This window comes from Zonotrichia albicollis, chromosome 1 (genome assembly GCF_047830755.1).
Source record: "Zonotrichia albicollis isolate bZonAlb1 chromosome 1, bZonAlb1.hap1, whole genome shotgun sequence".
Taxonomy (NCBI): domain Eukaryota; kingdom Metazoa; phylum Chordata; class Aves; order Passeriformes; family Passerellidae; genus Zonotrichia; species Zonotrichia albicollis.
Window position 1 is genome coordinate 40,073,693 of NC_133819.1, and position 23,904 is coordinate 40,097,596.

Genomic DNA, 23,904 nt, shown 5'->3' on the forward strand with positions numbered 1-23,904 from the left:
ACAGGTCTGTCCCAGCACCCAGACTCAAACCTACTTCCCACCTCCCCAGGAGTATTCTGAATCTGTGTCCTGCTGTCCTGTGAGCTGAACTGTCTGTGTGTCCCGCTGGGGGTGACCAGGGTGGCTGCATGCTGACACAGGCCCTAATGTCATCCCACAGCTGCTGGTACCCATGCACTGCTCCAGCAGCCTCTCAGCACATCACATCCAGGCAGCTGGCTTATCCATATCCAGCTGGGTTTCCTGTAGCCAGCACTGAAGTACTCCAGGGTATACAAGAAGCTTTTTCTGGTCTCAACACTTTAAACTTCCACTGGAGGAAAAAGCAGAGCAGATGGTGCCCGGACTGGGAGCAGCTCACCTTTGACGTCTTCTGAAAGCACAGCCTGGCCAAAGGCCACTAGCAGTTCTGAATAACCTGAGCACCTCATCTCTGTCCTTTCCTGCTCTTACTCTGGCTCTTGTTGCACCAGCCATATGAGAGGGGCTCAGGCCCCAGTGCTGACGCTCTGAAATTGAAAATGCCTAATGTTAGAAATTGATTATGCTACATTCCAGTGGACAGGTGTAGAAATATTTATAGGTTGAGCTTGGCTACCTTACCTGTCTTGGCTACAAAATAATTTGTCCTTCTTTACACTGAAATAGAGATAAATCTTACTAAACAATCTCTTATAGTTAAATATGTTTTTGAGAATAGTGATGGCAGTTGAAATACAGCATTAAAAACCCCCAAACTCTTGGTCATGTAATTTATTTAGAAGAAAAAATAGTACAGTTTGATTTTTCTACCTTCTTCTTAACCCCTACAGGCTGTGATAACACATGTGTAAATTCAAATTAACACTTCTCCCCTCTGGATTTCTGAAATTTAAATAGGAGTCTTGGAATAACATTTTTCTCTTTATATAAATGCTTGTGAGTAACTACCATGTTTGAAGAGCAATGGGTTGGGTTGCTGACCAGTCCTAGTGCCCAGCTAGGAAAACCAGAGCCAACTCTGAAATTACTTTGTCAAGTTTTTTTTTCATGTTTAGCCTTCACAGCCTGAGGAGACAATGTCTTTGAAGGCAGGATACATTAGCTGATAAATGTTTTTCTGCAACACTGTTAAGCCTTTATTTTTACCATAGGCATGACCTACTACCTCTACGTTTTTTTCCCTCAGTCCCCTATGCACCTGGGCACTGCCAGCAGCATCAACCCCTACCTCTGGGGCACCCTGCCCCATGGGGGACCATGGCAGCTGCTCCACTCACTCTTCACTCAAATCTCCTCTGTGACGCAGGAGGGCAGGTGTGTGTATAAAGGAATGAGTATAAAGGGATGGGTATAAATGCTCCTTCAGTTGATGGGAAACCCAAAACCCCAAGAAGAAACTTCCCAAGACACCCATTGCATCGGTAACTGGGGCAGGGCAGAGCATCACCAGAGCCAGGCTGCACTGCCCTGCTTGACACCCTTATTGAGAGAGCCAGCATCTCTACTTGCCCCCTTCCCCCTGGCAGATGGGCTGAGCCTGAGTGAGAGCTTATGATTTGCCTGCACATGCTCCACTCAGCTGTAGAAAGGTGTTAAAGTCCTCAAAACCAAAAGCATCAGTGGGCAGCTCCCACCTCTCTCTCTGTCACACTTTTGCTTGCAGCTTCCCCCAGCTCATCCTTCCCTCACAGCAGGGCAGGATTCAGAGAGGAAACTCTACTTTGCAATTCCCAAACATGTTCTGCCAGAAACCCAAAAATGAACAGAAACAGCTGCTCCTCAGCTTCCTCCTTGCTCTCATGGGTGTCTGAAGAGTCTTCTCCATGTGGAGAAACAGGGAGGAAGCATTCCCTGGGCTCTGGATGCCCCATCTCTCTCCTCCCTGGTGCCAGCACAAGAGGCAGGAAGCAGCAATAGCTCAGCAGATTTGCCTCAGCTTGTTTTGGCTGGCTCAGGGGAGGAAAAGCCTCAGAAGTCAATTGGCACAGCTTGAAAGGAAATCCCAGCACCCCCCACTCCCATCCTGCCTGGTCCAGACTCCAATGCCTATTCCCAAGCCCAACAAGCAGTATTAAGCTGAGATGCTTCACTTGACTTCAGCTGCTGTGGATCCCCACTCTGCCCACAAAAGGGTAAGGGGAGAGCTGGACTTCCTGGATCTGTCCTGAAGCATGGATGTGAGCAGCTGGAGGAATGCTGCTGCTAGTGCCTGGTGGTCAGCATGGGGTGCGCCACAGTTTCAGCAGGAGGCTGGGGGGAAGTGATGGGCTGTTTGCTGACATGATCACAGCTTTTTAAAACAAGCTTATGCTGCAAAAGCCAGGACATCTCAGATGATGCTTTTCAACATGCTGCTGGCTGGTGTGGCGGCTCCCAACAAGTGCAATTCAGAACAGCTCCACGTGAAGCCACACACGCACCAGAGAGCAGCCAGAAACCTGGAGCAGGATGCTGCAGCCCTTGGGCCAGAGGGGAAGCTGTGGGTGATGGGCCAGACAGAAAGATAAACCTATGGGCTTTCAAGGACTCTCCCTTCCTCCATCCCCACCTGCAGCAGCCACACACATTTCACTTTGCCTGTGGCAGTGTTCATTTCGTGCTCTCAAGTAAAGTTTTTATGTGACTGGAACTGGTGCGAGGTCCTCCCCAGCCTGAGCTGGTGCCATCAGGCCAGTGGGAATCCAGTCTCATCTCTTCAATGCAGAATGAATCATGAATGGCTGGTGTTCCTCTCACTCCCAATGCATCTGGAAATGCTCCTTCAGCTCACCAGGTGGTCATGCACCAGTGTCACAAAGCCCTCATATCCCCATATGCCATGGGACAGCCACAATGCAGGAGAACACTGTAGTGTCACTGTAGGCACAGCAAAGACTCCAGCAGCTCTCACTCATGCTGGATCTTAGCCAACAGCTGCACACCTGCAGTGCACAGAGCCCAAGTCTTGCTTACTTTCATTCAATCAGGAAACAGAACTATGGATATCATGGACAGTGGGAGAGGATGTAGCGTTTTCATAGTGGTATCACTACCTCTAGAACACATAAGTTGAGCATGTTTCTGTACATTATGCAAGTAGCCTTTTTTCCCCCAAAAATGAAGCCCCAAAAGAGCTGAAGTTGATGAATTTCTGCCTCAAGTGATGACCTCATTCCTCTTACACTCCACTTCTCCATGTCCCTGTTTTTGTCTCAAAGACTCCTTCCCACACTGAACTCCCGGTTGCTCGTGTGGCCCTTCAATTCACTCAGCTGATGAAGAATCCTCAATATGATTTTCCTGTGGCCATTCACATGAAAATCGTGATTTACTCTGTGTTAACATTTTGCTGAGTTGAGTCACAGCAGGGTCTGAGGAGCAGACTGGGCAGGTGGAGAAGGAGAAGGGATGAGCAGAAGGAAACAGGACATCTTCCTGTTGATGGCAGAGACCAGCACAGTTGCATCACCTCAACTCCTCTGATTAAACATATTTTAGAGAAGTAGCTTTGTTGATGTAAAAAAAAAAAACAAAAACTTATTTTAACATTAGAAGATCAGCTTACGAGGCACTTTGTCACTCTTCCTCCAGATCTGATGTTTAACTTTAGAAAATGCTCCTGCTCAAGCAGAAAGACCATGCTTTATGCAGGACTGACTAACAAATCCTACAGCTTGTGTTGCATAGAAGGGAGCTTAGAGGCACTCAGAGGTAATCACCAGTTTAGCCAGCCAAAGGCACCAGGTAAGGGTACAATTCTACTGCAGGTACTCAGTGCTTTGCCAAAGCCAGACCTCGGTGTCCTGCTCACACTTCACTGCACACTGCTCACTGCACACTGCTCACACTTCACTCTTACTGCCAAAAGAAGTAATCGCTGGTTTTCTTGAACTCAGATAAGTCTTTCTGTAGTTAATCAGTAATATCTTACACTTCTTGAAAGATGCGTTATTATCAGCACTCCAGCCCATCCAACAGTGTTTCCAGTTCCTGCCTCTGATGTTCTTCATTTTTGTCAGGGGGATCCGAGACAATAAATGTTAAGTACCGCAATTATTGTGTGTTGTTACTTATCATGGGTGGTTACCGTGCATTGTACTTGGAGAAGCCTGAATCCTCAGGGTTGGAGGCACCTTTAAAAACCCAAAGCAATTAAGCCCATCAACGATTTATCTGTATGTTTGTTAATACAATGGAACTTGATCCAAAATAGCATACAATGAAAAGACCATATGTCTTCAAAAGAATTTCCTTTTGACCACACACATAAATGTCAAATTATTTGATTAAAGGAGCTGAGATTCTGCAGTTAATTTATTCCTGGCCTACTGCATGTTTCATCACATGCAAATGTTAATTTTTTTTTTTTTCTGGGGACAAAGGAAAATATTTTTGCTGTGTTGTTCTATCCACTATCTCCTTAAGCAAGTTGAAAAATCATTTTGGCTTTGCTGGATTTTGAATCAAGTTACACAAATCTGCTGATTTTATTAGGCAGTTTGGGTCTGAAAACAATTTAAATCACCTAACAAGGTTGCCACCATTGCATGCAGTTCATCTGGTACATTTGGCATATCCAATGCTCAGCTGATGACATAGTGGGCTGTAGGTCCAGCATTGTTTAACTGGCTCTTACCCCAGCTCTGGGGTAGAGCTGCAGTGCATTCAGAAGCAGGGAACCCACGGCAGAGCTAGCTGAAAAACAAGCAGAGTGGTGGGAAGGATCAAGTTCATGGCATAAGCAAATACTCTACAAATCATCAAGAGACTAACTGGATGGCCACAAAGAGATTTTTGTCAAGGGTTTTATGCAGCTAAAATCAATTCGTTCACTTCATCTGTTTTGAACATACTGGAGATGCAGCTAAAGATGTCACAAATGGTTAGAGTTGCCTGGAAACCTTCAAGGTGTCAATTGACCATATTTTTAGGTGCAGGAATGATACATGGACACACCACAATTTCACCAGTGATTTGTTTAAAAAACGAATGGAGTCAGAAACCTACAAGGGAATAAAAATATCAGGAGAGTGAAGCTGAGTTGAAGCAGGGTAACTCAAAATCAATATTTTGCTTTTAAACTCTTAAGGGGAGGCCCAGGAGGGCTGCACTCATTTTGTCCTCCTTCCTTATTGTCCTCGGAGGATTGGCTGAGAAGTGACAAGGCTGCTCCGTACTTACTGCAGGACATTCCTCACTAACAAGCCACTTGTTAGAGTATTCGCTTCCCTGCCCAGGGCCCGGCTTTCATCACACAATGGTCAAGCCAAATTTGAAACTAGAGATGGAAAAGGGGCTCCTCTCCTTTTGCCGTAGGAATGTGTTGAATGTCCTGTCCACAAATTCAGATATGTACACGAAAACGGGTCACTGCATCTCCAGCATCCTCAGCACAACCCCGAGGGTTTGCATTCAGGGAGTAAATTCAATCTGAGATTGCTCCACAGACTGAGCTTGTGATGAGGGGAAGAAGTGGCCACATAAGTGTACCCTGCCCCTTTTGCTCGTGGTTACTTGACTGTGGCTTTGTCTAATACGACTGGGAGGAAAGGAGGCAAAAAGTTTGTAGATGTTTTTCTAAGTAGAGGCGGACAAAAGGCCAGGAAACTTCTGGGGTGCCATTTTCTCTAGCTCTTCCAGTGTAAAAAGAAATATCTACAAATTATTATGAGGTCCTTAGATGGTTGACTCCCAGACTGGCTCCTTGGGGCCACACATACCCAGAAAAAGCACAGCCACACTGAAGGATGGGTTTCAGGATGATGGGCTCAGACAATTCACAATGGTCATGACAAAGATGCTGCATTGAAAAATTCAGAATCTGTGCTCTCATGTGGTTGTGTTTGCTGGACTCAACAGCTGAGAGTGAACTACTCATCCTTTCACCAGGGGTGAATGAAACAGAATTTTTTTTTCCTCCCTTAAACAAGGACTATTTTAGAGACTAGTGGCTGGCCAGCAGAAATTCTGGATGGTCCATTAAAGACCTTAGTTTACCAATACCCACCTGTGCACCCCTCTCACCTCTGCAAGACAAAGAAAGGGGCCTGTGGTCATGCAAGCCCTGTCCTTGGCAACACAAGAGGGCTGTAATCATAGCAGAGCCTCTTTCCTGACCCATGAGGCAGCAAACACACCATGAGCAGGGCTACTAAGGAGAATGGGGGGAGAGCAGAATAAATAACAGAGCATGCAAATCCACAAAGTTATCCAGCACCAAACTTCAAAAACTATTTTATGCAAGTCCTAAGTTGACAGAAGCTGGGTGCCTCATGACTTTCAAAGCTCTGGACCTAAATCCTTACAAAAAAGCAGGGCAAGCTCTCAGCCATCCCTTTGGACTCTTTGCAAGCCAATAAACCAGAATCAGCACAAGCAAGGGGTAGAAGAGTCATGGTCCTTGTCCCTGCTCTGCTTGGTTCATAGCTCTACAGTTCAGTAGGAACTTCGCCTTGCGTTCAAGATCACCTCTTGAAGGAACATTTCCAGAAACATCTGTTGCAGGAGGTGCAAAGATTTGTGGAGCCTGAGCCTTGAGATCAACACCAGAGCAGGGTGTGAAGGCTGTGTAGTATCTTGGGAAGCCAAGGTTCCTGTTTCCTTTCCCTGTGAAGCAAGGAGAGTCACAAACAGAGCCACAGGATTTCGTTTTTACAGAAGTTCAGGCAGCATGAGAGCTTGCTGATACAGCTGAAGCCCGGAGCTATACAGTCTTCATCCATCCAAACCATCCCTGGCCGTGTGTAGCTCAGCTGCCCTGATGACAAGCAAGGCTGCCTTTCCTGATGGGAGGCCCTCAGCCAGTGCAGGCTGCAGTCCAATGCCATTGGGCCTTTTTCACTCACTGTGTCCTGGGGATGGAGGGGTGCCTTGGGAGCTGGCTTCTGCTCACAACAACAAAAAAATTCCAGTCAGAGGGAGGATTTACATTTTTAGGTTTTTTTTTTTTTTGGTTTTTTTTTTTTTGGTTTTTTTTTGTTTTTTTTTTGTTTCAAATGAGTCCTCCCCCAGTGGTGCTGCCCACTGGAGGTTTGATTGGCCCAGACAGTCCCCTCTGAGTCGAGCTGCCAGTGGACCATGTGCTGGACTTCAGATCTCCCAGAGAGGACAGAGGTGTGCTTCAGTGCCACCTCATTAACTCATTTGTTTAAAGCCCCCAAACAATCCACTTCCATGCAGATGGAAATCCCAGCCTCCCCCTTTGCACTTGGATGTATATTCTCCCGCAGATACAGCAGATATGTGTTGATCTGCTCAGTTAAAAAACTTCAAACCCCTAAAATTCTGGTCTTTGACCCTACCCTAAAACTAATTTGAACTATTCTCAGCTGATCTGGAGTTGAAGGAGATGGCTTTTGACTAGAAATACCTTATCTCTAGACAAGTAATCGTTGTTAATTAAAGCAGTAAAAAGACATTAGCCTCTGCTTACTTAAATTTCAGCCAGGGAATTAACAAGCAATCTATGGTGTCCTTTTAAATGAAGAAGTTCTCATGGAATAAGACAATCCCAGAATCAATATCGTTTTCCAGTGAGATCTGAAAAATAAACCCTGCAGCATAGACTGAGAATAATTTCTCCTGCACAGAGCACACATTTCTAGAACTTGCTTTCTCTCTTTAAAACATACAACTCCTTTCTCTCTTTATGACATACAACTCCTCCAATTACTTTAGAAGTGGTAGATAAAAATCTGGAACCTGTTGCTAATACAGAACTCACCATGTGGAAAAAAAAGGATATGCATGTGTGTGTTTGTACATGGAGCCTTCCCTCACTGGCATTTCTGTATGAGTAACAACGAGGAGGTGCTGCAGTTGTAACTGCAGAGAGCTTGACAGAAGATGGAAAAGAAGTAGGCACAAGATTTGACAGTGGAAGAAAAATTTATTTACGGTCAAATACTTCACATTTTATAAAAAAACTCATTTGCCTCACTGTTTACTTGCAGAAAGACAAGGGATTACTGTGATAATTGCAAATATAGTGATAATACAATGAAAAAAGCTGCTGGGGAGATGGGAAAGGGCCTGGAACAGCCCAGGTAAAACACACCCAAGATGGTGCTGCCAAGCACATTCATGTGATGCAGGAAGCCCGGGAAGCATTCCTTGATTAAAGTGTGGCATAGGTACCACTGCAGGGAGAGGACAGATGGATGTTTGGACTGATCCACTGATGTATACACACACCCCCTATATAAAAGTTTTCTACTTGAGGTTTGACTCTCCTAAATCATGTGACTGTGTCAGCCCTTAACATGGCCCAGGGCTAAACACCTCCAATGAGATGTAATGGCTATACTTGCTGATCTTCAGCGTCCACAGGCTGGATTCTCTGTGTACTGTCTTCTTTAGTGTCCTTTGCACCGGGCGAAAGTGATGCCAGCTGCAAAATGCCGGCACTTGACACTTGTTTGCTATCAAAAATATATTGCAGTGTTAGTCAACAGCAAAATGATTCCACAGAAGTTTTCCCACTGACTACAACTGGAGAAAGCCACACACAACAAATTCTGCTTGTGAAATATCATATACAGAATGACATTTCTGTTTTTGCAAATTAATCTAGTGGTCCTAGATCTCTCTGATCTCTAGAACCTTCTTTGGAGGTTTATTCCTTCTGTAGAGTCCTGAAAAATGAAAAAAACTCAAACCCCAATTTTTCTCTATACTTAAAATTACCATTTCTCTGTCAAATGGTAGATTTTAAAAGATTGTGAAACCTGGAAGAAACATTCTGTCTGCACAGAGAACTGCAACAACCTCAACCACCTCACTTTGTAATTAAGAAATACCAATGCATCACAGGCCAAGTGGAGCTGAACTTTTACAGCTTCACAGAAGTTAGCAAACTTGCTGGAGTTTCTCCCATCAAGTTTTCAAGGCTACTCTCCTTTCAAATGGCATCAGTTTTTTTTTCCTTTCTCCCTCCTCTGTCTGTTGCATGCAAACATGATTCCTATTACTAAATCAAACCAACAGAGGTACAGTACATTTTCTATGCCCTAATTAAGGTTTAAAATTGATTCTGAAATTTCACATACAGCAAAAAACCTGAAGGTGATCCTCAGCTATGATGTATTCTTCCAGAAGAGCCTGTCATTTAAGGTACTGAGGAAAGATAAAGATGAAGAGCAGATAGAAAGAGATCAAAGAAAAAAATTCCACTGCCATTAAACCCCCTCTGTGTTTCAAGTTACTGACTTTGAATGTCCCATCCAATATTTGCTAAAGAAAGCTACCTAATGTATGTTTTCCCCCTCTTCACCACTTCACTACAATGGGTGGGCACGTGCTTAGGGGACATTGGGATAAAACAGGGGAAAATCAAAGCTTTGAAGTGCACAGACTGGCAGCTACAGCAGAGACCTCGACCTGTCAACACCGGCAGCTCCAGTCAGAGCAGACATTACGAGGAGACTGCACAGCACCCCTGCAAAGGGCACCTGCACCCAGGACCTGCCTCTCCTTTTACCTAGGAGCCACCACAGCAGCAGGATGAGAGCAGGGGCACAAGCTCATCCCCCTGATCTACCAAGTTCACAGAGAAGAGAGACACATTATTAGCATTTAAATGGGATCTGCAGCATGTTTGTTGGTTTTACACATCTGGCTTGGGGAGGGCAGCAGCTGGGATGACTCCAGACAGAAAATACAGACTTCGGTGCTTCAGAGTCCCAAAGCCTCCTTCAGCAAGTGGAGTTCATAAACCTCCTGGCAGCCCCAATTATGATATCCTCACTCATAACAAGCAGCACCTTACTCCAGGGGAAATCTCTTTGATTTTTAATTTAGCCTAAGTTGTCACATAGGTGTAAGACACCAAGACTCAAAAGTTCCTGGAGAGTTAGAGAATACTGGCATTTGCATTTGAATCTCAGCTGTTGGCTTCAAGTGTGAGGGAGGAGAAGGGGCACAGTCTCCCCTCTCCTTCCTACTTACACTTCTTGCATATGTTATTTTGGCAGGAAAAGGAATTCTGGAAGAGCAACAAATGCTGGGGTAGGTCCCAATGTTTTCAAAGGCTGTCATATTAAAAATGAACTTCAAATTTGATACTTTTTTTTTTTTAATTCAGGCATTTAATTCTTTATTTGAGAGACTTTGAAGAAGTGTAGTTACAATCTGTAATGAGTTACAGAAGAGATCCCTAGCAGTTTTCTATGCCTGTCAGCCAAATCTCCTGCAGAGCCACTGGTTCTTGCCATTTTAGCAAGTAAAACCCTCATGTTAAAGATAGGAAATGGGGCTATCAAAAAAGTCTCACCACAGCCAGTAAAAAAGTCAGAAATAGCACCTTTGTCCTGACTGCTTCCTGCTCGACCCACCAAGCCATGTTTCTTTCTTGGATGCAGAGAGAAATTTTTGCTTTTTAAGCTTAGCACAAACTCTCAATTTTCTGTTTCAGTTCTAGCACCATATGCCTTTGCTCTTCCTTGTGGTGTGTTCTTCATTCAGCCCCACTGCACCCGCGTTTTCCTGCCCACAAGCACCCTGTAACAGCTCCTGCTGGTGACTCAGCTGTAGTGGAGCTGGGCATGGATGGGGTGTCTGTCCAGCTGCCACTGCTGCTTTGTCCCCCACATTCACTGTGAAGGGTCTGAAGAATTTTCTGTGCTGAACGTAAAGTGGAGAGAAATGGAATTAGTGCAAATATTAAGACACTAGTGTGATTGCATGAATATTTAAGAGTGTGTGTGTGAATTTGATGGCTAAGTGGCCACCAAAGGAAGAGAGAAAATAAACCCTGACTGCACTGCATCACAGGCTGTAACAGCTACAGATGAGAGACTGCTTTGTATTCCAGTTTTTCAGAGGGTAATAAGGAGTCACCTGTTTGAAAAGAGATAAACAGGCTGGATTTTCAACCCTCCCATTTGGGAACATTGATGTTTAAAGTGAAATGTTTATTGGCTCTAATGAGGTTGATGCAAAAGGGTGTTGGGTATTTGCATACCAATTTCTAAACCTCCAAAAGAAAGGTGGTGATGTCTGAAAGCATAGAATGACACCCACAAGCACTTCTCTGGTTTCAAAGTAGTACCGGTTAGAAAAAAAATGACATCCCAGATATTTTTTTTAAATGCAAGAGCAAAGAAATTTGCAAAGTAATTAAGAAGCAAATAGCCTAAAACCATCAAGGAGACTAGATTTTTAAGAGTTAAAATGTTGTTGTAGGGTTCTCTGGAACCTACCATTAGCATTAAAAAGAAGAATTGAACATTTACATGGTGGTAGGCAGAAGGAGCACCGTTCTGTCCTAGACAGTGAGACATACCAGGATAGAAACACTTTGACATTAGAGCATTAACAAATCTGTAAATGATTAGCCAAGAAAAGAAATCTGGCTGATTGTTTGTCAGTTCATTAACTATCCACTGCAAACTATATGGCTATTGTCTCCTGCAGTCAGAACAGGGTGATACAATACAAATAATAAAGATAACAGCCAGAAGACCTATTTCACTATGTGGATTGTGCACTTGGTCTTGTAAATCAATTTTTGCATACCTTGTCTCTCTGCAAATAATATCTGCAAGGTGAAGAGACAAAGTAACACACATCTAAAATAAATTGAATTAATCTGGAAAACAGGCTCACTACCATTTTTTGATCCACTACTTACGTAAGAAAAAAATTAGCTTTGTGTCACAATACAAATGTCAGTGTTTTACCTTTTCTGTGCACAAGTGAAATGAATTTGATTTGGCTGAGTATGTGCCCAGCTTTAGACCTGTGCCCAAGTCCTGTCTTTAGCAACCAAACACTGCTTGCAGTACTTTGCTGAGTCAGGGATTGGATCCAGTGCTCCCATGCATAGACAGCCATATGCCAGGCACATTATGGTATACAATGCTTAATTTCCCAGGGGAAAATAAACCTTGCAGAAATTTTTATTCATCAGGCCTTTTATTAGACACTGCTAGACCTGTGTCTCAGGAGAACATGTTTTCCTTGGCTCCAATGGCATGTACCCTCCTAGAAAATATAGAAATTGGCTGGGCACACTATAACCAGAACTGGTAGCGATGCCAACAGCCAACTAGACCCTTGCTTGCATGGTTATTAAACAATGATCAGGAAAATATGTGATCACTACCTATTCCTATTTAACTCAAGGGAAAGCTAAACCCACTGCTGAAAGGACACTGCCTATGATCTTTTTGCCTTGAAATGCCACACTCTCCCAGGGGCACTCTCCCCTTCCCCCTGGTGAACAGGCAGTTGCTGCTGGTGTAGGATGATATACTTGATGGAAACTTGCTGAATACTGAGACATAGGTAACTGTCCCCTCTCAAGATCACTCTTTTCTTTCATCTTCCATCATACATGCATGGTAAGATTTTTTTGAGCCAGAATTTCTCTTGCCATATTCATATGTAGCAGCTACACTGGGTCCTGGTGACAGATGGGCACCAGAGACAAAATCCAAATCAGTTTAGTTCCTGATGATTTATTTCTTACCTTAATGTTGAGAAAATTATTTGCCTTCCTTCTTTTCTACCTTCCCTTAACTCACCTTGAGAAGAATTCATATCCTGAGATACACTTGCATTCAACAGGCCAAGGGAAGGGATCACCATCATAGACCACTTTTAACACAGATTATTGTAACTGTAATTTTAAAGTCAGTCAACTCCTTGGCTTTTTAATCTACAGATTACCTTGCTATGCCTTACTGCATCTCAGAAAGTGATACAGATGGCCAGAATTTTCAAGTTTCTTACTGATTTTCCAGTAAAAAGGAATTTACACAATAGCAGACTTTGCTTATCACCTATACATGATCTATACATAATTACCTTTCTTATGGTTAGTAGGTCCAAGGTGGAAGAAATCTGCCAGCTGAAGACAAATGGAATGCAGCAATAAAACAACAATCAACTCAGTGCCTCTAAAAAAGGCTTTGGAAAGAAGCATCCACTTGTGAATGGAGAAACAAGTTCAGCTTAAAAATAACAAAGCAAAAGCAAGGTAAAGATTACTCTTAGAGGCAATGAACTCCTGGGTGATGAAAGACATGCTCAGTCATAACTAGGAGCTGCTGCAGGGCAGGACAAAGCAGCCAGAGGGGAAGAAAGTGCTGCTTCGGTCCACTTTGCTGTTGGGAGAAAAAAAACAGCCATGGAATCATTCATCCCCAACTGCCTCAGTACCTTTTCAGGTTGAGATGATTCTTCCATTGCCATCTAAGTCACCTTTTTAATCACAAAATAGAGTAAATCCTGTCCTCTAGAGTTCCTCAGGGAGAAAGCCAGTCTTGCTAGCACAAAAGCTTTCAGTGGGTTTTAGATGACCTCCATCCATCTGAGAAGAGGGGACATCCACATGGGACTGATCATAGACCAAACACAGACTCTGTATCTGTGCAGACTCCTGCTTTGCTACACACCCAGGCATGAAGGAATTAAGGCCTGATCTGCAACACAAAGTTAATCACATATTAAGACATCTTCAAAGCGTGGAACTTTTCTTGTGTGCTCCAGGGTTGGCATAGTCCAAATCAAATAATTAATAAAATTTAGTACTAGTCCTGAAAATATTAAGCATCTCCTGTTTTTCCATGCTCCATAGGGCTGTGATTTCATGATACAAAATGTTTGGCCACAAAACAGATGTGTGGTATTGCTGGAATTCCATCCATGGCTCTGCCCTCCTGTTCCCTCCAGCTGTGGCCACTGATTTCTGCTCCTATACTGGGGAGAAATAATCAGGCTGCGATGTCAGAGGACACATCAAGCCATGTGATTATGACCACTATCTTCATGCCTAGGTGTTGTTTACTGAACCAAATTATCTATGAGGAAGAAAGAAGCAAATAATATCAACACACAAAAATAATGGCACACACATTGCAAAGAAAGGCAACGTATGAGACCAAATAGGGTTCTTGTCTCTGTATCTCAAATATTTCTAATCTAAGTCCCTATAAAAGATAAGCCTCCTTCATCTCTTCCTCAACAGCTTCCTTCAACATTGCAGAAAAAAACCCCAACTTAGAAAATGAGAAACACAAATTAAATTGTGTATACTGCAGGGATTTATCAATCTGTATCATCAAGGAAGAAGAAAAGGACGGACCAGCCATCTTTGTCTAACATGCTTAGTGGGAGAATTGTCATTGTCTTTGGATTCTTTTATAAATAAAATAAATATAAAAAGACAAGTAATTTTCTCACCTAATTTTCCTGTAGAACTGATAATTAAGTGTTGTTGGCTGCATCACCAGCACACATTTGTGATAGTTGATTTAGTGTCTCTGCACATTTAAAAGCTAAAAATTTTCTCTTTTCCCAAGTAAAAATACCTGTTTCGTGGCCTTTTCTCTCCTTCAAGTAATAAGTAAGCTTTATTTTTTTAAAACTTGTCATCAGTGAAAAGTGTTGCTTTTTCTGCAATCTTTCATGTGTCTAGGACCTCACTGAAAAGTAATTATTGTGTATGCTGTAGAATGACTCTCAAAATATTAATAAATATGCAAGATGCTAACCCATATATTTTTAAAGTATATATTACAAAAACACTGGCTTGAACACAAGGTCAAAGTTTAGAGGGACAAACATCTGAATGGGTGGAAGTCCTTAAGCCACTGTGTGATGTTTTGCACATCCAATAATTTATCTTCTTAAGTGGGAAGTGTTGAAACTACAGCTAAGACAATACTGGACATGGGAATAAACCATCACCTATGTGGGAAGGACTTGAGGCTTTCCTGACAAATGTGTCCATCCTTTTAGTGTGGTTCATTCTTGCCATAGCAGCAGCAGCCTGGCAATATTGTATTGCTGAGTCAAAGCTTCAAGGCTGAGAGCTATGCAAAAGGAAGACAGTTTGGACACAAAAAGGAGAAGGTTTAATTTAAGGTGCCCAAGCTGGAAATAGACAGTCAGAGTCTTTGACCAAAGACTGTCCAAAGACTTTGACCTATGTCTTTTGCACATCCTCAGAATTAGATGCAGCTAAGGGAACTGCTCTGTTCTTGGCTCTTCCTTTCTCAGTGGCCTTAGCTCTGGCTCCGGAAGACAATTCCTTCACACTGTGATGTTAGAATGTGTCTGGATGTGTCTGGCACTCCTCTCTGACCACACTGACTGACAGGCTTTCAAGAAAAACAATGTCTCTATGTAAATCTAGGGCCTCAACACCTGTGCCAGGGCATCCAGCACCTTGCTTGTAGGCACACACCTTTCATTTAGTTCCACTTATTTTGGTACAAAAAGAAAAAATAGCTCTCCCCCAAGAGGTGACATTAAAATAAATCTCATTTAAACTGAAACCAAGTATTGTACAGTTTTCCCCAGTGTGAAACTTGTTTTAAGTTAAACCATTGAAACTTTCCTGAGTACATGAGGCTTTGAAGAATGCCTACATACTACCCATGACACCGCAAATTTCAGCAATAACCCACAGTAACTCCCACGTCATGTACACAGTGCTTGCAAAATTGTTGTCATTGAGCAGTCTCTACCTAATCAAAGCCTGCACACACACACATCAAGCTATGGCCAGAGCTAATGACATGCCATGGGGTCATTTTTGCCACCCTGAGTTGGCAAGAGACATTAAAGGAGACATTAGAAGAGCCTCCCTTGAAATGGCCATATGAGAATAGCCATAAAGGTAGAAAAATAACATCATGTATGCAAGTTTTCTTATGAAAGTAAGTAATGAGATAGGATCAAAGTCCTAATATAATTCTCCTAGCAGGATCAATGCTGTTTCTGCAAACTCTATTGCCTGAATATAGCACTGTAAATCCTTGACTTATTAGCTCCTGCAAGTCCCTCTGGGACTATTTAGGAGGTTTATTGTTGTAGGTCTGTATATGGAGGCATTAGGAGAGATGGGAATTGTATGCAAGCCTTTGCCACCACAGTGTGCAACCTGGAAAATTAAACTGCTATCAGTCTCACCTTATGTTAGTATTTCGGCCCCTTGGCAATGGCATTCTGAGTAATCCAGTATTTACAAACATATATGGTTTTCATTTTGGCAATTAAACATCAGGAACACTGAACTGAAGCCCAGTTGCAAGTTGCCTGCAAGGACAGAAAGCCATTCTGACAGCAGCAACTGGCATAGGCTGAGCATGGGAGCACTTTCTCATCTGTCCAGCTTTTACCTGTGCTTTTGCCTGTCTGTCACTGATCCTGAGTGTCAGTGTGTGCAAAGCCCTGGCAGCAACATAATATTCACCAGTGGTGCTTCAAAACTCAGTCTTTTCAGGACTAACCCGGCCATCTTATAAATTCCAGATAACATTTTAAAAGGCATTTTTAATGAAGGGCTTGTTATTTCCCAAGTAGAGACAGGCAGCCTCAGCTTTCCCCTTTCTGTGTCTTGCCTTTTTCCTTATCACCATTGTGTAACAACCCAAAAGATACATGACATTTATCACAACACTTCTCATCCATTCACCTGACAATTAGAAATGCCCAGTGGATGGGCTGGAGGCCTGGTATTTATGTTTGTATTTTTGAGTTTCAGCATTTCTGTAACCCTTCGTTACCACTAGCAGAGCCAAAAGTCAGCACTTGCTTCATACAGCAGGCACATCCACATCACTAAAACACAGGATTGAGAAGGGGCTTGGGTGTGAACTCTGGTTTGTGTAAAGAAGCACTCTCACCTGTATTTTCTGCCAGCTGTCACATCACAACCAGTTGCACTTACCACCAGGAAAGGTTTGTCAGAACCTCTTCTCCCTCTTGGAAGAGAGACCTGAGTGTAGGGCAGCGATGCAGCCTGCTGTTTATTTGCCCATGGACAGCTAAGGCCAGATCCTGCTCACAGCAAAACCAGACTGTTACTGTTTAAGAAAAAAACATCCCAGCTACATTTCTAAACAAATGATAATACTTTATTTTCTTTTCATACCTGAAAAATTTTATTGGCCACCACATCTCCCCACTGGTGATGCAACTCCATTTGCAACCCATTGCTCATGACCATCCTATATTTTCAGGTGCATCACATGGGCACACCATGCTCAAGGATGACTAGAATTTAAATAAACAGAATTATTTAGGGCAGGATTTAAATAAAATTATACAAATTATGATGCATTTATGGCTAAATCTAGGGCCAACTGAGCTACTAAGATAATTACTGCTGAATTTATCTGCAGAATAAGTAAATATAAGAAAAGCAGGTTCTTGCTTAGACATGTCTGCAAATAATCAAACATCATTAACATGCAAGAGACTTGTTACATTTTGGTGGATTTGATTTTCGAGTAGCAGGCTGGGTTTCTTGCTTGCCAGTCTCTGCAGCCCTGCCATCACCACTAGTTGCAGGAGAGGCTGTTTCCAGGCAGTGGCATTCCCCTGCAGAGGCTGTAACACCACACTGCCCAGAGGCACGGCGTGTTGATTGAAGCATGGTCTCTATGTGTCATGTGTCAAGGATGATATGTCACCAAGTCAGCCTTGCATCTCTACACAAGGTGTTGAGATAACACTATCAAATCATGGCCTCGTGACTGGTTTTTGGTCTCTAATACAACAAATGACTATAAGCTCGCTCTGGATTAACGTCGGTGTCATGAATGTTTACTAATGCATATCAAAGCTGGGATCAATGCCAGGAAAGGATTTTAAGTGTAAGTTTACAATGAAACACAGACAGAGAGCTGACTTCCCCCCTCCAGCACAAATTACAAGCAAGTTTACACTGCATTGTGCAGGGGCAGAGGGCAATATTCCTGACACATTATTGAGAAAACAAAGCTTCCCTTCCTTCTTTCTGTGAAGGAACAACATCATTTTGGTTATATTGGTTTACTGCTTGAAACTGTAAGATAAATCACATTGTGGGCAAGATGTAAGCTCTGGCTTGCCAATAGACTGGTTACACATGTACTTACAACTCTCACTGAACAACCCACACCATCCAGTTGGACATCATCATGTTTTTCCACTTCTCTTTTTATCATGTTTCACAGCTGGACATGTCTTCCCAGACCCTTGAAAACTGTCCATGATTGTGTCCAGCGCTAGTGCAGCAGGTGCAGCAGTATGCCACCATCTGTGCTCACAGAAATCCCCACCCTGTCCCACCAGGTTCCCTCCAAGCAGCTGAAGTTTTACAGGGCTCCATAGCTCAGAAGTGAATGCCAAGGATGCAATTTGAGAGCAACATACTGTTGCTTTCAGTTTAAGTGTTTTGCCATTGCTGCTTTGAAGGGCTTTGCAAGCTTGCCTTAAGGATTGCCTTTCTTTGTCAAATGGCAATATTTATTTGGAACAAACAGGTTAAAGGAAGATCCTCTTCCTTTAACTCCTTTTCTCTGGAGGAAATTCCTACTTCTGCATTGGAGCCTAAACTCTGTATGGGCAATTCCTGACCTGCTGGACATCACAGTCTGGTACCCAGCGCCTTCAGCCCACTCCTCAGCAGGCAGCAGCACTGTGGGGTGTTTCATGGGGCCAAGGCATACAAGAGACAAAGGACAGACTCATCCCTTTCCTCTTTCATGCACCCTCTCTGCAGCCAGCTAATACATCCTTTTGCATGTGCTGAAGCTTGCCCAAAGTGGCTGAGACCCCTTGTTCAGCAGCATTTGGTGGGCAGTGCTGCCATACACCATGTCAGGCTGCACACAAGTAAGGCAGTGCCTGAACCTCACACACATCTGTAGGAACCTGAGCACTGATATCTCTCTTCAGCCTCATCCCAGATATGTGTTTGTGCACGTATGCATTTTCACAGCCTTACAAATGAACAAAAAGTATGGTTCTTTCAAGCGGTGACAGTGTCACAAGGAAGTGGCAGACTTGGGACATCAACACTGCAGCTCCAGTCTATCAGCCTGGGAAGCCCCTGCCCTGTGCATCACTTCTTGCAGCTGATCTCAACAGGTACATCCCACTCTCCTCTTGGGTCCTTACCATTGCAGCTCGTCTAAGAAAACACGTGTAAGCTGGACCTCTGGGAATTACAGACATCTGAGGCACACTGGGTGTTGTAGGTGTTACTGCCCCTGCCTTTCTGCTCTCACCCCAAAATCAGGCAGCAGATGCTGACTCACATCTCATCAGCTCCCTAGTTACAGCCTCTGAGGAAGGAGAAAATCAGCTTGCAGAAAGGGGATGGTGTGTGAAGTGCGGCTGCAAATACCGGCCTCAGCCTAGCGCTGCTGCGGCCAAGGAGCCAGCCAGAGCAGCAGAGCAGGACAGCAGCAGCCTGTGCAGCCCCACAGAGCTGTGGGCAGCTCTCAGTGTCAGAGCTGGGGCTGAAGCAAGTTCTGGCAGGTTTAAGGCAAGATGGGGTAGCTGTGGCTGAAGGTCCTGGCTAGCAGTGAAGCCGCATGCTGCTCTGAGCCATCATCCAGCCTGGCCAGGCTTCCTTGCCTGCTGCTGAATAATGCAGCAGCCTGCCACAGCCCCGTGCCTTGGTGTTCCCATCTGCAACCAGAGTCCATAAAACTTCCCTTCCTTCATGGAACATTGCAAAATGTTTGGACCCAAAGCTCTAGCTAAGAGCCAGCATTACTGGTGTTCAGCTGATGATGCAGAAGGTAAAACTGCAACAACCTTGAACTTGGGGCAAGGAGGGAAGGAAAGAAAACCTCTTCACATGGACTCATGCCAGCACCACAGCTGAATGCATAAATGAAAAACATTTTTGTTTTGCAAAGAGTGGGCATGTGCAGGCCATTGTAGGGCAAAGCAAAAGAGCTGAGCTGTGACCAGCTAGCAGCCACAAGTGGCAGCCACAACTTCCCCACTCACAGCATCGTTCACTGAGAGGCAGCAGTGGCTAAATGGCCCTGAAAGAATCCAAGAAACAAATTTTGAGCTGACAGCCAACCTCCTTTGCTGTCAGTGAGGCAGTGGCACAGGAGGAGCTGGCATCTGACGGGATGGGCACGTGGGTTGGGTGCCTCCACGGCAGCAAGGCGAGGGCAGAGCCCTGCTCTGGGAATTGCCAGGATTAGAAATGACTGCTTGTCCAAAGTATCACAACCACCACTTCAGCTACTCCTCTCTGATGTACTGTGGTTTCTTTATCCAGCACCTGACTAAACCAAGCACACGAAGCATCAGAGGCTGCATGATGTTTTAATCTATTAATCTATCTTTGCAACATCCCTGGGTTTAGAACAATTTAACTTTTGATTTCTAACAAAACCAGCAGTTTATAATCCAGACTGCCTGAATCAGAAGAGTACAAAACTTGAGCTACAAAACCCCCCACACTCTGCTTTAATTTCCTTCAGCAATTTATCACCTCTTTGCAGCTCACACATACAGAACAACCAGAAAAATTTCTTAACACCCCTTTGGCAAGCCACAAGGAAGCAACTGCCACAGTATTTTTTTTATTATTGTTTTCAGGGCCTATGGCAAAGAAAATCTAAAAAAAAAAAAAAAAAAAGCACCCAAACTAAACTAAGAAAGAAAAAAATTAAATACTTACCTTCCATAGGCAAGACACATGCAGAGTGTGAGACTCCACATAAAAGGCCAAAATATTTTTTTTCAAATAGAATTTCCCTGGAAAACATATTGAGAATAGTATCATCTCCAAATAAGTATTTACACTACCTATATACACATGTGTTTGTCCGTGCATCTATTATATATTTATAGAAATTATTTCAAATGCAGTAGAAAAGGTGTTGCTTTTCTAAAAGCAGCAAAATAGGAAACAAAATTAAGCCCTTGGTCCAAATCCACTAACGCTGCATATTAATTTAATACTTTTTATATTCTATTGCTCTGGTCTTCTATTAAAATCAGACCAAACTCAGGCAGCCAGTGTAATTTCAGGGCAGATGGAATTACCCTTGTTATTTCCCATCCACACAGCCAAGGTATCTCTAATGAAGTGAATACTTGGGGCTCAGGTTTTCCTCTGCCCCATAGCCTAGATTCTCATTTTGCAGTGCTGTGAAGTGGTGTTAAAATGATGCCTTACTAAATGGTAGCATTTTACACCCACTAACCCAGCTCTTCAAAGCAGCGTTAATGACTATGCAGACTGCAGAGCCAGAAGAATCAGACCTTAGGTGTTTATGGCCAGGAAAAGTGAGAGCAAGCAGCAGCCCTGCCACGCAGAGGCTTGTGCAGCTCCTTCAGCTCTCTGCATGACCTGCTTGCAGCCAAGCAGCCTTCTTTGGACTAGGGTGTAGCTTTGCCTTCTCTAATTTGCTGCTTCATTGACAGGTTTTGTGGCGAGGACTGGATGTCAAAGGCCATAGCTCTTATTCAAGACTCATCGTCCCTCACCACGCCCAGCTCAAGGATACATTGAAGCCACATTAAATGCTAGAAACAAACCCAGCCCATCTTTGAGACCACTCCAAAACAGGCATGTCATCACCTACCCTGGGGCTTGTAACCTTTTCATCACTGAGATTCCACCCTTGCATCCCACACAAGTGCGACCAGGTTAATTAATTCCCTTCACTCACCCTTATCATTCTTAACTCCGTGCTTTGCTGAGATGCATTTCCACAAAACTACATCAAAAAGCAACAATAAGATTCCCAATCCATACTTCTTCATTAGGTCTGTTGAGGGAGCACCAAGCAGAAGCACCCCATTGTTTCTGGCTGTTGTACAGACCTGTGTCTCAGTTCAGAGATTCTTGTCTGACTTTCAGATCGCAGGTTCTCCAGGTGGGGAGTATCTTTCTGTTGGGAATCTGCCAGTCTGCTGGTATAGTGGAGTCCTGACCTGAAAGCAAACACAGACCAGTCTTTCATTTCTTGTACAGAGAGCATGTAGAAGAAAAGAATTCTACCCAAATCACTTCAACTAGTCTTCTCTGAAAACTTTTGTTACACTGCAGGGTGAATACTTTACATGGGACAGGTAATGGTTCCCATTACCCTTTGCTCCTGAGACTCTCTTCAAACACCACCTCTATTGCAGAGTAAAAAACCATTAATGTAGTTGCATTTTGCTCCTACAACCTCTCAGTATGTGGCAAATCCTTCTCTTCTATATGTGCCCTTGATGGGCTTGCAGAGCCCACTGAGAGGAGGCTGACATGCAATCCACTAAGAGCCAGCATTGCAGTTCCCTGCTGTGCCCTATCTCCTGCACACCAGAGACATTTGCCAGCTTGGGGCAGTGGTGTGTTGGCACTGGGGTATCAGTTCCTCCTTTCAACAACAGGAAATATAATGGATGTGATGTTTTTCTTCCTGGGACCACCTATCTACTGATGGCCCTACAGCACTGTTAATGTGCAATCCAAACACTGCCCAATTTGTTCACAGACAAGTTTTCCTCTTAAACCCCATTGCTTTGTACCAGAAATATGTGTGTGCATGTGAATTTCTGCTGCTAATATCAGAAGCACAAGGGAATGTACATGTGTGCAGATGGATGATCCTTGCACAGTAAACCCTATGCAATCCAGAATAGAATATGGTACCAGTCAGTCATTGTGTCACTTCAGATCTGCCTTTTTCTTTTCTTATACCACATATAGTGCATTTCCAGAAGTTCTTCCACAGCACACAGGATTTTCTTGGAGAAGAAGAGGGATTTGGCCACTCAATGTTAGGCATCTTATTGAGACTTCTAAGCTGCCTGCCTTAAATTCTCTTTAGGAAGAATTCTAAACTTGGTTTACTTCAGTCTTCACTCCAGGCTGATTTCAGAATAATTATTATTCCTGAGTTTAGAGTGAAAAATCAAGCAGTGTAATTTTGCTGCAATGCAAACTCAGAGTGACTGACCCCCTGGGATAGGCTTAGTGAGGGATTTGACCCTGTCCACCAGGGAAGAGGGATAGCACCAAGGGGCCAAGTGGCAATAGTCATGAGATAAGGTATGGAGAGGCAGGAGGCAGTCCTCAACACCTCCAGGTGCTCAGACCATACCCATCACTGCTGCTGGCTGGAAGGGTCACTGGAATTGACACCAGTTTGGGAACAGACAACTCTTCACAATTACCCATGGGGTTTGATGCAAAAATGGCCTATAACCAAAAATTCAGTAGTGCCGCAAAGGGTGGATAAATTTGCACTAGAAGAAAAGAAGACCAGGCAACATTGGCTGTGCCCTCCACCCGAGGAACTGCTTCTGCCTACAGCACTAGGCTTCTGACAGTGCAGCTCGCAGGGACACCGCAAACTAAAGAAGCTGTACTGGTCATTGCTTTTACTTTTTCCTTAGTTCCAAACTACAGAAGCTATACTGGTCATTGCTTTTACTTTTTCCTTAGTGTAACTGCATCCACAAAAGGCTTTTGGTAGAATAGAACTGCTGTTTAAAAAAATCACACTTCAAATCAAGAGTATTTTTCTGGTAAGAGTTGCTGGAGTGTGATCTTTAAAGCACTTTACACTTGTGATTCTCCTCTGTCGTGCTCATCCCGCACCACAGCACTGCAGGAATCAGGAGCACTCACACAACATCAGTAGGTAATCTTCCCCAGTCACAGCATGTGCCCAAAGTGTATATTAAACACCCGTCAATATTTGGCACGAGGACACTATTTGCCATCCCACTGCCACCCAAAGACATTTCAGTTTTAAAGCTGTACCCGTACAGATTTAAATTAAACCTGCACCTATACAGCTTTAAATTCAACCTGCCAGGGACTGCTTTTGGCCACTGAGGGCAGCCAGCACAGTATGGCCTGTGTCTATGCTACCGGCTGCTCTCCTTGTCCAAAAGCTGCCTCCGGTCTGGTCCCTGGGAATGGCCCGTGCTGGCTCCCAAGCACTGCCTGCAACCTGCTGGGAGGGCTGCTGCCTGCTTGGACCAGGTAGCAGCACAGATGACCGAGTTCCCGTCCCAGGGATTTTCCCTGCCGCTGTTTTCTGACTCAGATGGACGCAGACAAGGCGTCTGCACAGACTGCAGCATGTGCTGAAGATCCTCGCTTACGTTATTGCACAGAAGGATCGGGACTCCACAGGTTCGGGTCAGCAAACAGCCTTCACAAAGAACAGCTCAGCAGAGCCTTTACACAAA

At 43.9% G+C, this 23,904-nt stretch overlaps 1 long non-coding RNA gene across 1 annotated transcript in view; it reads right to left on the reverse strand.

Moving 5' to 3' along the window:
* Positions 1 to 3,524: 3,524 nt before the first annotated feature.
* LOC113460848 (uncharacterized) overlaps positions 3,525 to 23,904 on the reverse strand; it is a 167,067-nt gene continuing 146,687 nt past the window's right edge. Inside the window, exons 6-10 of the long non-coding RNA XR_012579911.1 lie at positions 21,538 to 21,648; positions 20,387 to 20,463; positions 16,844 to 16,965; positions 16,640 to 16,749; positions 3,525 to 6,845 (exon numbers count right to left, since the gene is read on the reverse strand). This is a non-coding gene — a long non-coding RNA (uncharacterized LOC113460848). The remainder of the gene's footprint in view (positions 6,846 to 16,639; positions 16,750 to 16,843; positions 16,966 to 20,386; positions 20,464 to 21,537; positions 21,649 to 23,904) is intronic.